Below are 18,127 nucleotides of genomic sequence, written 5' to 3'. Positions count from 1 at the left end.
CAGGACAAGATGATCAGCAATAAAACCATCGGCTGGCTGCACCCCCACACGCAACTCAGCAGCCAGGGTGCAGAAAACTCCGTGGTTTTGTGTCTCCAGGTCTGCTTGGAGGATAACTGAGCACTCACGTTGGACGGCGCTGTTTCAGGTTTCGTTTCCGAGTCCGTGGGCTCATTGCTGAGTGAGCGACGGGACATCCCCCGGCACGACCAAGACTTTGTCTGGGGCGGCTGCAGGGTCCGGGTCAACACGCTGCTCCCCGTTACCTCTAAACTTGCAAGGAGAAAGTATTACCCCCCTCAAGTAATGCTGATAAGCCAAAAACGCATCCAACTAAAATGGCAAAAAAAAAAAAAAGCAAGCCCCCCAAAACAGTTTGTTCATCTCCGATCTCCTCCTAAAGCACTCAAAGCCGACTGAAGAAAAGCCAAGTCTTCCCGAATCAAATTCTGCCTTCCTTGTGTTCATACAGCGCTTTTATTCTCTAAGTGAGGACCTTTGCTGCCAAGGCAACAGTCGCTATAGAAATCAGTAAAATAACCAGCCATTTCAGAAACCGCGATGAGCTCCTCACCAGGAGCCGAGGAGATTCTCAAATCCTTTCAAAGGCAGCGGGTGAGTTGCAGTTGCAACACTGAGCATCCTTCCCGAACACCCCAGAAAAACCGAGACGATAAAAACGTTCATAACAAATAGCGTTCAAACGAGCGAGGTCCAGGGTAGGCACAGCTTGGAGTTAAAACAGGGATATCTTGTCCCTTGGGAAACAACCACTGAGATGCACACTAATTACGTGTGCACACACATTGAAGTTTTAACGCTTTAGAAACACAATTCCCCAAACCACCCCGGTGAGCAGAAGTTCCGTGGAGGGCGAGTACTCGGGATGAGAGTTGGCAGCTCCTGTCCTGCATTTTTACAGCACAGAACAAGCTGTTGGTGACAGCGGCGGCCGAGTCACCGCCACAGTCGCCTCCTGACAGGCACTTTATCACCACTAACAATAACACCCCGACACCTCGCTAACTGGACGTCCTGTACCTGCAAAGCACCTCTGTATGCCAATTTGCCTCTAATTATATGCTGGATACCACTAACGAGCTCTCGAGCAAGGTACCAAATCGCTTCCCTCCCTCGCCCCTTGCAAGCGGCTGCTCCGCTGCCGAGCACGCCGGCGTTTTAAAACAGAATAGCAAAACTGGTTTTGTGCTGTAAATACAAATACATGCACAAACAAAATATCTCTAAGTATAAGACTGAGGCACGGATGGGCTCACGAGTTTCGTGGAGCTCCGAGATAGGTTTCCTAGGTCGGTCCCAGGCGGAAAACGTCCCGCAGACGCAAAGTCAGAGCGAGCAGAATTACTACTATGAAAAGAGAGGCTGGGATCAGTATGTGAAGCAACTCCCCCATACCTGGAATAGCTACTTACGCAGCTACAGAAAGAGGAAAAAAAAAAAATGCCTGCATACTACATAAATCCTCAAGCAGCCCATTTTTTCTAAATTACTCTATAGGAAGAATTTAAAACCCCCGACCGTATATTTCCCATCCTAATTTAATCAAAAAATAAGAAATGAAAATCCACTCGCAGAATAACGACTTTGAATCCAAGCCCGGAGTTCAGCAGCGAGCAAACTGCTCATTTCCAGATGGGAAACACTGCTAGCAAATACTTCTGCTACAAAAACACATTATCTATGTGTGTGTGTAGGTACATACACATGTGTTCTGTGCCAGGCGACAGGGACACCTTCTACCTCCAAACCTGATGATCCCTTTGCTTTCTCACAGCTCTGTCTCTTTGTCCAACTTTCTTCCTTCCTCCTCCTCCTTCCTGAGGCTGGGAAGTAGTTATAGAAACCACCAGACACTTGGAGAAGGCTTCACCTGACCAGCAATCCCATCACGGGAGCAGTTGCTAAGCAAGGTTTTTTGTTTTGACGCTACGGAAATCCTGCTTGGAGTGATCAGGAGTGGAGAGGATGAGGTGGAGAGGGCAGGTCCTGCCTTTGGTTTAAGTTACAAACAATTTTTTCAGACTGAAAAATCTCCTCAAATGCAGGACATGTCTTGTTCTGTACTGCACACCACAATCTTAATGCCTAAATCCTAAAATAATACAACACCTGCAACAGAAGGAGGATGGATATCAGCAATAGGGAACCCATCTTCCAACTCCCTGCCCGTTCTGTGCAAGAAGGACGCAAATAACACCATGAAGTTCATTTATGCCAGGGAAAAAAACCCAAACCTGCAACTATATTCAACTGCTAAGAACTGTTTTGCAACATTATCCGAGAGAAAGTGGGTTTGTGCTATTTCAGCCCTCCACACGTGTGAAAATACTAAAGGACCATCACAAACCCTTCCCTACGCGTAATCTGGTTTGACACCAGAATCTTTGATTCTTCAGCAAAGGCCTTTACGGCAGGACTTAACCCACCTGCCGCATCAGTTGCCTCTTTGCGATTATATTTTTTTTATATATATATATATATTTTATATATATAATAATAATCGCAAATAAGTAGGAACATACAATATTATATAGTAATATTACATTTTTTTTATATATATATATATATATATATATATATATATATATATATATATAAAATATATATAGGAACAACCACCCCGCAGCCACGACGATACGAGTTGTGTTCAAACCTTGCGCAGCTGGTTTCTGGAGCGATGCAACCCGAATTTTTGCAGGCTCTGCGCTGGAGCTCCGGCCGTTGTCTCCGACACGGCGAGAGGCAGATTCGTGTTTTATCTCGGGATCTGGGTCAGGCAGAGCTGGAAATAAAACCCCGTGTCCTCGTGCAACCTCTGAGCTAACTCCGGCATGGAAGAGCCCAAAATTATACTGGCGTTCCTCCTGAAACTATCCAAACCTCCTTCTATTTATACGCACACAACAGAAGATCAGATGAAACACTGAAAAAAGCAGAAAAAGTGGTTTTTTCCCCCGCCGCAAGGCATAGAAATGGGAAGAGGATGGGGTAGGGTAGAAGAACAGAAACAAGAAGATAAGGAGAGAGACTCAACGTTTGCAACATGCTCTGTAAATTAACTCGGTTAACCCAGTTCAGGATTTTTTTTTTTAACCTGCGTTGAATACCTAGAAGTCATTTATTGTTAGAAAGCCAGATTTGTGGTGAGCCTCCAGGAACCTAAGCAGTAGCAAGAACTACAAGGACAAAAAAAAAAAAAATTAGCAAAACAGAAAGGGAAGTTTTGCCTAAGGAAACTGAGGACAGCGTTGTGACGGATGGAAATTTGTTGCTAAAATGCAAACTTCGGCATATTTTGCCAAACCAGCCATGCAGGTTGGGAAAAAGAAAGCCAGATGAAATTACGGTGAAAAATAGAGCCTCATTGAAGGCTTAAATCAATTCACTGCCATATTTTTTTAATATTTGGGTTTGTTACTGAACATGTATTAGGCAGCACCCAGACATCTGCTGCCTTCAAGCTGCCTTGCCCTGAGTTTTGACTAAAGCAAGAGAAAACTGAGTTTACACACTCAGAATCCCAGGGTAGAATAATGTTTCCATATTTCATTAGAAATATAAATATTTTATTTCAAACACACTACTTTTGAAATCCAGCACATCAGACCCAGATCAAAAAGGCTCTAAGCCTCAAGAGCTGAAATATAAATATCTATATATCTTCATATCTTCATGCAAGATGCTGTTCTCTGCATTTCAGCTGTTACTATTCATAAACTCACTCAAAAGGCACACCATGAACATTACTAATTTTCAATGCTATTACCCTTGTAAAACAAAGTAATTCCTGGGTTTGTCTTTATTACTTTCATCTCATCTAACACGTACTGATCGCTGGTCTGAAAGGCCGAACACCACAAATATTCGGGAATATTCCTGGTATAAATAGTCCTAACCCAATTTTTTGAACACATATTCCTCCTCCTTCCAACGATACCTGTTCAGAGACGTACCATAAATCAAATATTTCAATCTGGAAGATGTATATTTGTAGAAAGAAGAGGAAGACTCTAATTGTGCATTTGGTCTAGAATAACCAGAAACGCAGGAAAGGCTAGAAAAAGCGGAAAAGAAAAAAAAAAAGGCGTTTTTGATTGCCAATGAGTTATGGGTGTACAATCTTAACAATGGGAACTTGCCTTACTGGCGCCATATCTACTGAAAATTCAGGTGAACTGCCCTGGTATCTTCATTTTTGTGCTTAATGCTTCAAGAAAGAAAAATATTTCTCAGCTTGCTTGCCAAACTTCAGCCGCTTTCCTCACTCTTGCTCTCTGCCGCCAGCTGCTCCAAAGGTCCTTTTTTTTTTTTTTAAATTATTTCAAGATCATTGCTTAGTGTTTCAGGACTTGTGCTGCCGCCACCAAATGCAACACTTTGATTGCTGCAACAAGCTCCAAATTTCAGAATTCGGACTGCAGAAATCCAAGCTATTCCTCCCTCCCAAGACTGTAAAGTGGCTTTATCTCTGTATTGGGCTCCAGATCTTAACGCCATCAACTGTCCATGCTCTGATCTCCATCCGTCCCTCCCATCGATTATTCTCCGACACCGGCAAATCCTACTTAAATCTCGCTTCTGACAGCAATTCGGCATTGAACCCCAAGAACAGGTATGCGCAAACAGCCTCCCAAAACATTATGTGTTCCTAACGTACTTAATTGCCAGATATTTTATTAAAAACAACAACATTGAAAACACACTTGCTTCCAGACTGACTGCGTGTACTTCCAGGTCTCAGCCAAACCATTTCCAAGACCACAAGCAGAATCACTTGAAAATATTATAGAATCATAGAATTATAGCATCATTTTGGTTAGAAGAGACCTTTAAGATGACCAAGTCCAACCCTAACCTACATCTAAACCATGTCCCAAAGAGCCTCAGAGTCTGCAAAATACTTCATGTTTTAAATATTCCTCTCAGCTCAAAGTTAGGATCAGCTATGTTCACAAATAAGGAGAGATAAGGAAAGATAAGAAATTTGTATCTCGCTGTGTAATTGTTCTGGAAATAATGAATATTTCAATAACCGACCGAAAGCTTCAGAAGCAAGTTCTTCCTGCAGACACCCAATTACACCTCTCATTTTTCTGCAGGATTTTCTCCACTACCTGGCACACTGCACAGGGAAGACTGGGTGGCTGCGTGACAGATTCACACACTGAACCGGTATGTTTTGAACGTGTCGATTAAATCAGTTCAAAAAGAAACCTGTAATTCCAGCCAAAGAGAATCTCAGCTCGAGGTACTGGGTAAGGATGACAAGCCTGCATTCGCGTCACAGACATCAGGCTACATTTAAAAATAGTATTTAATGAAAACAATATTTCAGCTCACAAACTCCCCGCCTCCTGAGAACGCTACCTACCCATAGCCCATAAAACTTCTGCAAAGCGACTCAAAATAGAGTGCAAAGCTCGGTCAGCAGTTCGCTCACCCTTCCTGAGCTGAAATAATTAAAAATACTCAAGTCAGATGGCTCTTGAGGTGGCTGTTCATGCGACACATCCCTCCAGGCTGGGTTGAACAGATGCGGAGATGAGGTTCTCAGGGACATGGGGTGGGTTATGGTTGGACTCAGTGATCTTGAGGGCCTTTTCCAACCAAAATGATTCTGTGATGCTAACACCAGCACACGATGCCCAGTTTCTGGCACGAGTATGTCAAACTGTATGACGCTCTCCTTAAAAATCTCTATTTCCTGTCATTAAATTGTACGTTAGGCGGAAGGAGTCGCTGGCTTGTAGCACAGCACGAGACATAATGTCATTTTCCCCAAGCCACCCAACACAAGCGTCCCCAGGAAACATCGCGGTGCGAACGCCTTGTCGGCCACGGAACAACCGCAGCTCCCTGCGGCGAAACATCCCCACGCTGCCCACAGCAAACACGTCTAATTGCTCCGATAATTTCACTCGGGTTGGAAATTGAGAAGTTGCATCCACCCTTAGAGGGGAGGAGAAGAAAAAAAAAAAAAAAAAAAAATCAGCATTCCTTCTTAGGAAGTAGACATGTGGATGAATCGTTTAATCAATTAAAGGATGCCTGTCACTGCAAAAGGATCACTGAGCCACCTGCCTGCAAAAACAAGACTGTAGCTCCTGTTACACAAATAACACACAATAAGGAGAACAAGCAGCAGCAAGAGAACTGCAGAAACCCCATGGCATGATTCTCCTTCCAGCCACGGAAAGAGGAACCCAAATAAATTGTGAGGAAGGAGAAGAGAGAGAGAAAAAGAAGAGAGAGAGAGAGAGAGAGAAAGAGAGAAAAAGAAGAGAGAGAGAGAGAGAGAGAAAGAGAGAAAAAGAAGAGAGAGAGAGAGAGCGAGGAAGACGGGTTTAAATCTGCGGTCACGCGGCCGCCGTAGCTTTCTGCGAGCAGATGGGTGAAGCCCAGATTAGCAAGGTATTAACGAAGGCAAGACAGCCATGCTGATGAGGTGCAGCTCGAAAACAGCCCAATCCCAACCTGCCCCGCCGAGCGATGCTCTCCTCTCCCGGACGGATCGGTGCTGGCCACGAAGTCACAGCTCTGCTGGGGAAGGACAAGAGAAGCCGAGCGCTCCTGGAAAAAGCTGCTAATGCTGAAGCTAAAAAATGAATGGCAGAGTAGATAACAAAGCAGCAGTCACACAGGAGAGTGCCATAGTCCTTTACATCAGGATGCAAAAGGCTGGCTGGGAACGCGCCCTTCCCGTGGGTAAATACCCAGAAGATGCGTTCTCTAGAGATGCCCAGCAGGATGCGATATCCCTGCTGTGCACCCCAGAGAGCGAACAACACCAGGGGGTCACCGTGATGCTGATGTTTCAAACGTGCAGGGGCTGAACGCTGCTCGGATGTTACTGTATGGTGGGAACTCATCCACCGCAGAGCCCTCGAGAGCAGGACACGATTAAAACCCCATCCAGCCAGCTCGTGACAGGCTCCGTGACCACGCAGCGCTCCCTCAAGGCCTTGGGAAATGTATATATGCCTCCTAAACACACTCGTAAACAGAATATTTTAAATACATTCATAAACAGAATAATATATTCGTAAACAGAATATTTTAAGAGTACAAAGCAAATAGGGGCCCATCTGACACAGGTGTTGCTTTACCTGCCCATCCCATGGGCAGACTCGCTCTACAGGACTATCCTTGAACACCTGACATGCATCTTTTAGGTAAATCCTAAAAGGGTCAAGATCTTCTAAACCTGATAAAATTTGGCATTTTAATAAGAGGCCATTAAAATAAAAAATCATCTTCCATGTAGAAAAGATCATGAACATCAATCCTTTGGTAATGCGGTGCTTCTCCTGGATGCTGTTGCAATGACTACTGATGGAAAAAAAAAGTACTATTTTGGAAACTATAAGATCAAGTACTATAAAGTGTTATTAAACAGTCACTGTAATTTGCCTTTATTTTTTTTGTTTGGGTGCTTTTGTGGCAGTGAAGGTGGAGTTGCAGCATTACCAGAGACTGCACAGAACATAAATACACATGAAATTTGCTTTTAAAAGCAAGTATATTGTCATCTGTCCTTAGGCACTCCAAAACCTTTTCACTGTGGCTGAAAATAACCACGTTCACAAATATTTAATGTGGGCGAGGGGCTAAGAGTACTGTGGCGGAAATCCTGATGAAATATGCAGCTCACCCTACATGGCACCACAACACCACTGAGAAAAAGCGTCCCATGATAGGTTTTATTTTATGTCATCAGTGAAACAATACAGGGACTTGATTTAATTTGATCCTGACACACACAGCACCAAAAATCAGGAAACTTGCATTTCCTTAGTTCACTAAAAGCCAGGTTTTGCCAAGTAACCAATTTCCTTACACTCTTTATTAAATAAAATATGAAGGGCAGGTGGAGACATAAAATATAAATGTATATACTTCCATAAGCAGCAGGGCCTGTTACTGTAGATGCTGCATAAATCATTGAGGACAACGGGACTTATGTCCCCTGAGGAAGGGCACAGGCTTCAGGGTCGCTTAGCAGGCAAGGAAGTTTTATATTAACAAGCGTTGCATCTATATTCACCTTCGTGACCCACACTGCCTAGAAATAGCAGGAACCACTTTGGTTCATGTATTATTTAGTCAGGCCAAAGAGGTGAAATGCAGAACCAAACCTCAGGACAAACACCCCACGATTCTGGCATCAATCCGCACCAAATATCAAACTTGCAATGGGACGGCAGGACACTCACCAGTTTGGTAATGAAGCCAGAATGGCTGAAACGATCCTCCTGCCACATTTCTCTGCAGAGCTGCCTGAAGATCTGCCAGTAGTTACGAGCTGCCCTACTGAAACCCATGGCTGCATCTGTTTTCCAGCACTTTGTCACGCAGTCAAAATGCACAACATCTTTCCTTTCTTGTTTTTGCAATGTTTGACCCAAAAGGCCCAGCAGCTTTCAAATAACCAGTGGCTGGCACCTCAACGTTCTGTCTCAAACTGTGTATCTAGTTGAAAACCACCTTTCATCTTGAAAATTAGGATGTGGTCTAAAATACTTTCAGCCTTTTTACCACTGCATATTTGCAAAGCAGACTTGATGTGGCCTTTAACTTGCAGGCAGATGGACGGGTTTGGGATGAAGACCATGCTTAGTTGTACGTGCAACTTCTCCGGGACAGGACACGTGAAGCTCCAAGACCGCAGTGCTCAGGGCTTTCAGGGACTCTATCCCACTTTTTCAGGGACTCCACCCTACTCTTTCGCATCACACAGCACTATAAAGCTCAGCAGGTCCCTGCTGAAGCTCCAGAAACAGCAGGTTTGCCCCAAGCGTGGGGAAAACCTGAAGCCACACATCAGCTCGTGGCTTCCTCCTCCCCCAATTATTCAGGGGTTCGACAGAACTGAAAGTCATCTTCATACCCAGAGTGATTTCTGAGTTTAAAATCACTTCCGCGTACCTATTTCAAAAGGTAGTTATAGACAGCAGTTCCTCCTTATTTCAAAGCTCTGCATAAAGCTGGATTTATCGATGCAGACCCAGGATTCATCAGTAGAGTAAGCTATAAAAGACAAAGTGTATTATGCTGGAATCTAGGGAAATTTTCACACTTAGAACAATCAGCCATTGGAATAATCTCCCCAGGGAAGTGGTGGATTCCCTAGCATTGGACACTTTTAAGATTCAGCTGGACAGGGTGCTGGGCCAGCTTGTCCAGACCGGGTTCGTACCAAGAAAGGTTAGAGCAGGCAATCCTTGCGGTCCCTTCCAGCCTGGTGTTCTATGAAAACCAGGAAGAAAAATTAGGAGTATTCGTCCCAAACTGAAACGTAGACAAAAAAACCCAGTATGGGTGCTCGTGTCTTTTGGAGCTTTTCCTTATTTTTTCCGTCAGCATCTGCTCCTTCCTCCCTCTTCTCCTCCACCCTCTGCAGCTGCTTTCAGCCCCACGTGTCAGACCCCCCAGCCGAGCGGCACATGCTCCAGATTAAAGGTCAACAGGCTTAGAGAAAAAAAGATGGAGAGGTTGCCAAAACCATCACCCGAAAAGGAGGGTGGAATATTTGAGATAACTTTGTGCCAGAAGGGCAGCAGCGCTGGCAGCCCAAGGAGCCCCAGCAGCCTCCTCCTCCTCCCCTTCCAAGGGGTTTTAAAAAGAAGGAGAATCGGTCTGAAAGGATCCTGAGGACTGTAAATAAATTATGGCCCCGTTCATCAATTAGCTCGGGCTGCACTGAAATGAAAGCCACAGCAGGCCCTGTAATCACTCCAAATAAACCCCTCTGTCGGGATCGCTCCTGTGCCGACGGCTCAATTATGCCTGGGAAGACCGTTACAGAACATTAAACATTAACAAAAGTCTGAGCCTTCGTTACTTTTCTTCCAGATAAATCTAATTCAGCAACTGAGTGGTTTTAGCTTAAATAACCCTGAATTATTGGATCAAGTATTTTCCCACCTTTCCCTCACAAGTTGCAAAAGCCAGGCCACCGCATACAGGGAAACGTTTGCAAATAGTCCCTTTGCTGGAGAGTTATATTTTTATTATACGGGGAAGATATTTTCATCATTTAAGAATATATATGGTTTGGGAGAGGGTTGTTTATGTAAATTTAGCAGCTCAGAAATCAAAACGGGGGCAAACTGTTCTCCTGGGTTTACCCTGAGCTCTCTAGAAGAGCTTCTTCAGTTCTCTAAAATCCAGTTGCAAATTAACAGTTCCACAGCTTATGTTTCCTGAAACTGCAAGAACCGCAAAGATGAAAAAACTCAAATGCAGCAGAATGTTGCTTCATTTCTCACTTTGCTTTTGCAATACGTTATTTTATACATATAATTTCACAACCTCAAGTTTAACAGGACCAGAGACACCCTCACCACCAGAAGCGTCTCTCCATTGTCTCTCTGCAACCGTAAAAACAAAAAATCAAGTTTCTCCAGGCTTGCCCAGGTCAGATCTTTGCTGTTCTAACCGAAGTACAACATGCAAGCGGATTGCAGAAGGCTGAACGACACCAGCACTTAGGTAGGATTTAGGTAGGGTGTCACTAGTTTATAACAGATAAACCAACATCCCCAAAGAAAAGCACGTGGCTGAGATTAAAAGAAAAAAATGCAAAACACAAAAGGAGTTGGAAATAATAAAGGAAAAACCCAGAGAGCTAGGAAGGCCCAAAACCTAAAATCAGAGTTGTACCAAAACTAACCAGCAGGTGGTCTTGCTCCTAAATCCTCCTCATCCGTGACATTTAATACTCACCAATCTCAAAGCATCAGCTTCCCCAATATAAATAAATAGGATCTAACCGGGTTCAACTTCACAGTTCTTAAAAATCAATAAAGTCTAACAGCATCAGCATTCTTACTGGTGAAAAATCTGCTTGACTGCTGATGTGATCTTTTAAATTTACAAGAAAGCAGTGTTATATATACATATATATCTATATCTATCTATCTATATATATATATATCACTGGGACCAAGGAATTTTTACTCCTGGTTACGAAACACAGCCCAGTAATAAGGGATAAAGGCACGTTGAAGCATTTTGAAACATAACTGACTGAAACTACCTGCTTGTCTTGTCCAGAGGCCGAAAGAGTAACTTCAGTTCTTAAATTTACTTTTAAAACATTGAATAATCCAGTCTCACAAATCGAGTGGTAAAATTTGACTCGATACTGAATTCCACCAAGCTCTAGAAATGCTTATATTACAGTTTATATCTATAGCCCCTTGAAGAGAAAAAATGCTGTTTGTCTCCAAGTCATATGTCCAAGGGAAGTGTTATGTTACAGGTTTTCTGAACTCAGTATTATATAGCTAAACATTATTTAATTCTGTCAAACCAGCTGCTGGTTTCTCTCCATGTCCTGCACATGGAGTACTTGATACGGCACGCTTGCAGGTTTTTAGGATCCATCTAGGGTGGATTATCCAGGATATCTGAAATACCTCTGGATATTTCCTTCTTCATTTGGGTCCCTGGTTATTGATGTGCGGCTGGGAGCACTACAGCAACAGCTCCTCCAAACCAAGGAGCAGCTTGAGAAATCATGCTGCTCTCAGGACTGACAAAGAGTTTAAAAGAAAGTTAAAAATTAAAAAAAAAAAAAAAAAGCAGCAAACAAAATAAACCCAAACTCCCAAAACCAAAGACAGAAAAGGCATCACGGAACAAACTTTTCAGCAAACGACAGTGTCCTTAACTGGCTTTTGCCCTTATTTTAGGAAGGGCAACAGAAAAATATATCCAGACAAAGTTACAAGGACCAGTGATAACCACAAGGAAGTGATAAACACCGAGTGACAAACACCGTGTAATGGCCATTTCCTAAAAGCAGTGCTTCCAAAGCTTGCCGCTTACCTCGCACATAGTATATTGATCCTTGGCTTGTCTGCTGACTCCCTTTCTCCCGACACTTCACATACTTATTGCAAAATAAAGTCTCTTATAAGAGTGTCATATTATAACCAAGCAAGACCTTTACATCTAGTAAGCGAAATTAAGGCCCCAGTATTTTTAATGTATTTTTAAATTATTTTTCTTTTTCCATCTACTCAAACTCTCCCCATTAACTATCAGGATATGAATGACTCAAACAGCAAAGTAAATGCCCTTAACTTGGGTAGAGTCACCTGAATTAGCTCAGCTCCAGCTGGAAACAGCAGTGTCTGTGCTGTAATTCTGATTTTAAACCTGAGCTGGGCAGGCAGGAGAGCCCACGTTACCAATGCCAAGCGTTGGAGCTGCTCACCTGAAATCAGCTCCAGCCCCCACACACCTCAACTCGGGTTATTTGCACCAGAAGAACTCAAGTCTTTTCTCCGAGGCATCCCCTCCCTCCTGCCCTGTAGCCCCATCCTCCTCTCTGGTACTTGGGTGATTGCATGGTGAAAAAAATGCCTTTTTTCCCCGGTTTTCTGCTGGGCTGGGCCGCGGAACCAGCCGGCTGAGCAGTCACATCAGGATAAGCAAGTCCTTCCCCTTTCGGTGGCAGCAGCGAGTTGTCCGAGCAGCTGGGCTGTATGTTGAAACCATACCTCGAGTTTCCTAATCCGCTTTTCTATTTTTAAACCCCTGTCATTTCAGCCCCACCTTCTCTGCCATGCAGACAGCTGCAGCAAGCCGCTGGAGACAACCGAGTGCTCCATCAGGCCAGTTTTCCTGGCCAAAAAGCTCAGCCACAGGCTGGCAGCAAGTGCCCAAGGGACAGGAGAGACTCTCAGATGCGGGGAATGGGGCTGTCATCCTTTTCCCTGTCCCACATGGCCTCGGATGGCTCTTTCTGAACATGATGAGCTGGGTGTCTAAAGGTCTGCCACCTCCTGGCTCACGTAAACCAGCTGAGATCCCCGTCTCACCCCTAAAAACTCAAAGGTGAGAGGCTTAAGCAAAGACTCAGAGCGTGGATCTGCTTCTACGCCGAGCTGCCCAGGGCAGAGATGGAGGGACCTGCTCCTGGCCTTCTGCAAGCCAGCGTTACCATTTGATACAGAGCTCTAACTGGGATGTCCCCAGTACAGAGAGCTCCTTCAACAAACTCACATCTCTCATAGAAAGGTTTGGATTCATCTTCTCCTCCAGGTTTGGATATCTCCCACTTCAGGCACTTGGTATTAGGTGTAACACAGACACATGGCAAACTCTTGAGATCTCTCTTCACACAGCAGAACAGCTTTAAGAAGCTCAGCTTTAAAAAGTTAATGTGCAGCCACCCTGTAAAGGTAGCCAAGCAAAAAGGGCACTTTCCTCAGCAGCAAGAGCAGTTTTGAGCTTTCACAGGCGGATGGAACACCGGGGACACGGAGCACAGGCTGTGCAAGGCGCTGAGCCACCTGGAACAGCATGAATCAGAGAATCATGGAAAAGACCCTCAAGATCATCAAGTCCAACCATAACCCACCCCTGGCACTACCCCATGTCCTGAGAACCTCATGTCCATCTGTCCAACCCCTCCAGGGATGGTGACTCCACCACTGCCCTGGGCAGCCTGTTCCAGCGCCCCACAGCCCTTTGGGGAAGAAATTGTTCCCCAGATCCAACCTCAACCTCCCCTGGCGCAACTTGAGGCCGTTTCCTCTGGTCCTGGCGCTTGTTCCTGGGGAGCAGAGCCCGACCCCCCCTGGCTCCAAGCTCCTTTCAGGCAGTTCAGAAATCGGAAGGTCTCCCCTCAGCCAACTCATCCCCATCACCCAACTCCCATCCATTGGGCTGGGGCAGATGGAACCCTCAGGGCTTTCCCAAACCCACAGGGATGGGAGAGGAGATGTGATCTGGAGCTCAGCAAGGAACAGGGACACTCACAGGCTTTTGAGATAGGCTTTTGGGTTTTTTCTTTTCTGAAGTGAGGTCCAGGTTTCTGAGCTGTGCTCTCAAAGGTCTTATTAGGTCCAGGCATCTCCAGTGAGAAAACTGAAAATCTCCTTGTAGGACCAGGCAGACCTTTGGCAGAAGACAGCCGGCACCTAAAACACACAGCTTAGTGGGGGGCAAGGCACAACTCTAACGCCAATTCAGGGAGCTTAAGGGTTTAGCTGGAAGTTTTGAGTCATGCTCTTGGATACGAGCAACTAGAATAGCTTAAGCCCCTCTTGAGCTAAGCTCTTTTTCTCTTATTCAAACAAGAGCTGCAAACATCGCAAATGAAGCTACTTTTGCTATTCCTCATTTAACACGTTTTCATATGCTACGTATTTTCTATGCTTCAAGTTACTCGCACGAAATAGGCAACCACGATCGATCAAAACTCAAAGTAAATGCAGACAGGACTCTACAGATTGTAAGTATCAAATGCCTCAGAGAAATCCATTTCTTACATGCCTACACAACCAAAAGTCAGGCAAAGCAGAAGTCTGGTGTGGATTTAAGCACAGCGAGACCCACAGCGAACCTTCCCAGCTCAAGCATATTCAACTCACAGGATGCCAGGAAACAAAAGCGAAACAGCCCACTAGCCATAAACCCATTGAAAATTAAGTTTCGCTAATGAGTTACAGTATTTACAGGTATGTAAGCGGCAGGAACAGATGTGATTCAGCAATTGCCAGGCTGCTGCTGTGGCCAGGAGACAAAACCTATCATGAAGATGTGGGCCCAGGTGGCAGGGAGCTCTGAAAACCTGTTCCCCACCGCCCGCCACAGCCCAGGACAAACACGCTGCTCTCGTGGGGCTGTGGATAACCGCGCGTCTTAGTCGCCGTTTTCTGCAAAACTCTCCCTGGCCTCAAGTTACTTCGATGAAGAGCTGAAACACTGATTCCACTGCCCCCCACAAAACCACTTCAAGAGCGCGAGTTTCTTGCTTACGTGAAATAAAAGCATTATGCTCCTACAGTTCTTGCAGCACGACAGCAATGCACATTTTCCCCCTCTGCCTTCGTTTGAGCTGCTCTTTCAGCAACACACTTTGTGCCTGGGGAGGTCTCCTCCCACCCCTGATCCACTGGACAACATCACTTTATTAACCAGAACAGAAAGCACGACAGCAAGCAAATATCCACACATAAAACCAAGATCCGCACGTAACTTCTTACCTTCCTGGAAAAAAGGGACTTTCAGGGGTGAGAAACCTCTTCAGTAGCTTTAAGTAGCACTGAGACAGTGTGTTAATGATTTACCTGACGGTGCTGTGAGCAGGTAGTTGATAAGAGTGTGTTTTGTTACGGTTTGCCTTCCTGCCTTTGCCTGTGTAACCACATCAACTCACAAATGAGACAGGCATGGTATTACTGGACCTGACAGAAAGAATTTAGCGCCTCTTCTCATCAAAGCTTGCTCACCCCATCCTGCTTCAAAACAAACAAAGAAAACAACCCCGTAACTTTTTATATATACACGCACAGAACAGAACCCAATGCCTGGAGTAACTCTTCATGTATACTTAACTGTGTCTATATACACAAAAATATATTTTATATATCTATAAATACACAGAGAGATGAGCTACTGCAGGCACAGGTTTTCTAGTTTCTTCCCCAAAAGTCAAGTAAAAAAAAAAAAAACAACTGTCCAACTTATCACTGTAAATCTACTAGAAAGCTTCCAGATTAAAGCATTCAGTTCAAAATAAGAGATTTACAATGAGAAGAAAGGGTGGCTCTGCCAGAAACACACAAATAGGATCACATACCCTGGAAAGACTCGGCTGCCTGTCTGTCTTAAGACCCAGCTTACGGATAAAGTTATATTTATTCCTCTTTCTGACGCACGTTCAGTTCACAGAGAGGATTTCTAGGGTTTCCCTGTGACTCACTGCTCTCCTCTATAGAGCCAGGGCCACCCTCCTGCACAGCCAAACACTCATGGTTTTGGGCGGTGGGTGACACCGTGACACACGCAGAGTGGCCCAGTCGCACGGCACCGCCTCTTCCTCTGTACAGCTGCCAAAAAAACTCACATAATATCTTAACTACGCTCTTGTTCTTACTGTTCCATGTAAACACTCGCTGTAATTGCCATGGGGATATTTGGCAGCGATTAAGGAGGGGGATGCGGGTGGGAAGGTGTCCAGGATGGCAAAGGGGACAGCAGCTTGTCCCTGACTTTTAGTTTGTGCAAACAAGCGCCGCTGCCACGGCAGCGTAACGCGGATCACCTTGTACCTACAAACCAACCCTCCAAACCTAGAAACCACGGAGGGACTCCGCCGTGCCCAGGGCGAGAGACGGACCCGTTGGACAGAAACACGCCGGATCCTGGACTCAATTTGTGGGGACAAGCCAGGGGTACTCACCGGCAGGTCAAGCAGCCAACTTGTCCTCTCCCAGCCGCTCGCTGGCAGCAGCCAGGCCCCCGCAAACCAAAGCGTTCTCCAACCCCTCCACCGCTACGAACTCCCGGACCCGAGGACCTCGCTGGCGTCTCCTTCGCCAGCCAAACTTCCTTCAAATTAAAAGTTGTTGCCCTTCAGCTTGGCCGCGCGACGCCGGGGTCTGCCGGGGTTTCTCTCCCCTTCGCTCGCCGGCCCCGCGGGGGAGTGCCTGGAAGGAGAAGCCGGGGAGCCGAGCGGTGTGACGGAGCCGAGGAAGAGAATTTTTGCTGCCGTTCCCTCCCGGCCACGCTGTCTCGCCCCGCCGAGTGCGTCAGCAGCGGCGAGAGGAGGAGACGGAGGAGGAGGAGGAGGAGGAGGAGGAGGAGCGGGGACGGGAGCTCCAGCCCGGCTGCGTTTTCCTACGGCAGCTGCTGTAACGCCTCGCGGCAGCTCTGGGTTCTACCAGCAAAAGAACAGCTAAAGCAGGGGGAGAGAAAATGATCATATAAATTCGAGTCTATCTATGTGTGCAAGTAACCCAAAGCAAAGCCTTGCATTAATATTACTTTTGAAAGACTCAGGATGACACTGCAGAGCTGAAAGAGTCAGTGCTGGGAGGAAGGATCCATTTTTCCAATATATCTAAAAATACCAAATGTTAAGTCCTACCCTAACAAATAAGTAACCCACAGTAAAAAAGGTCATATTTCACCATGCTAAAAAACAAAGCGAAACAATGAAATCCCCAACCTTTCCATGAAGTTTTTGGCTCCATCCCACCGCTGCCCCCAGCAGCAGAGTCCCTGGGCAGTCAGCATCACCGGTCCCCGGGGACACGCATCCAGCCTTTATCTCAAAACACAAACTGTCTGGGAGTGAAATCAGAGGCAGGTGAAGTGGCCTGCTTCCACTCCACGGATGAAATAACATGGGCAAATAAAAAAAAAAATAGACGCCAGCATTAATAAACAGCAGCATCAGGTTTTCTGAACTCCATCCCAGGAGGGGGATCCTGTTGCCAGTAACACTGAGGAATCTGCAGAGCCACATCAAAGAAATACAGGGTGGAAAAAGTATTTTCAGATGCCGCACACAGAAATCCTTCTACGCTACTCTTGTCATACAGAAAACAGCTATTTTTAAGAAGTAGCTGGTTTGGTGTTTCTTAATAGCTACGTGCCCCTGGGCACAGCACACCAACCCTTGCTCCTATCACAGGTAAGCAACCAGGTATCATATGCAATAAGGTGTTCAGGATCAGCTCCTCCACAAAGTCCAGAAGCCAAAAAACTCCATGGGTTTGTCACTGACCTTCAAATACTGGTGAGGAGAGAGGCAGGGAGGAGGTTTTGATGAAGAACTCTTGACATCAAGTCAGATGTCTGCAAGCGCCAATTCAAGGAGAACACACCGAGCAGCCTGTTGTGGCGGTGAGCCCAGCCAATTCCCCTGCCTTTAATTAATTTTTAAAAGTCTTTTTTGTCTTAAAGATCAACAAAAAATGAACTTTGCTTAAATGGTCCAACTTCTCCCTTTCTCAGATATCTTCTTCTCCTCATTCAAGAATAAAAAACCCACATGGGCTCACTGTCCTTTTCCTGCAGACCACCGTTAACACGAGAGCTGGCAGACCCCAGCTCAAGCGAACGAACCATCGGATTTCCTTTTCCACAGCTCTTTTCCAAAGGATTTTAATAGTTAAGCTGTACCTCCAGCAGGCTGGAGAGTCAAGCCCAATTCAGTCCGTTTTATTTAAAATCTGAGGAGAGATGGGAAATGTGGATTCGCCACTAGTGAGCTCCCTACCTGCCACGGGAATAATCTCCCCAGGCAAGTGGTGGATTCCTCAGCATTGGACACTTTTAAGATTCAGCTGGACATGGTGTA

General features: G+C 45.5%; 1 protein-coding gene across 7 annotated transcripts in view; it reads right to left on the bottom strand.

The window, feature by feature from the left end:
- Window positions 1-18,127, bottom strand: part of SGMS1 (sphingomyelin synthase 1) — a 90,487-nt gene that overhangs the window by 16,181 nt on the left and 56,179 nt on the right. Inside the window, exon 1 of one of the 7 annotated variants that reach the window (XM_065639217.1) lies at window positions 16,223-16,562. The exons of the other annotated variants lie outside the window; for them this stretch is intronic. The gene's annotated coding sequence lies outside the window, so the exon portion shown is untranslated. Of the gene's footprint in view, window positions 1-16,222; window positions 16,563-18,127 lie in introns of those variants that run through there. 7 annotated transcript variants of the gene reach the window in all.

The sequence above is a fragment of the Caloenas nicobarica genome, chromosome 7, assembly GCF_036013445.1.
Source record: "Caloenas nicobarica isolate bCalNic1 chromosome 7, bCalNic1.hap1, whole genome shotgun sequence".
NCBI lineage: Eukaryota > Metazoa > Chordata > Aves > Columbiformes > Columbidae > Caloenas > Caloenas nicobarica.
This window is presented reverse-complemented; position numbering and strand designations above follow the sequence as displayed.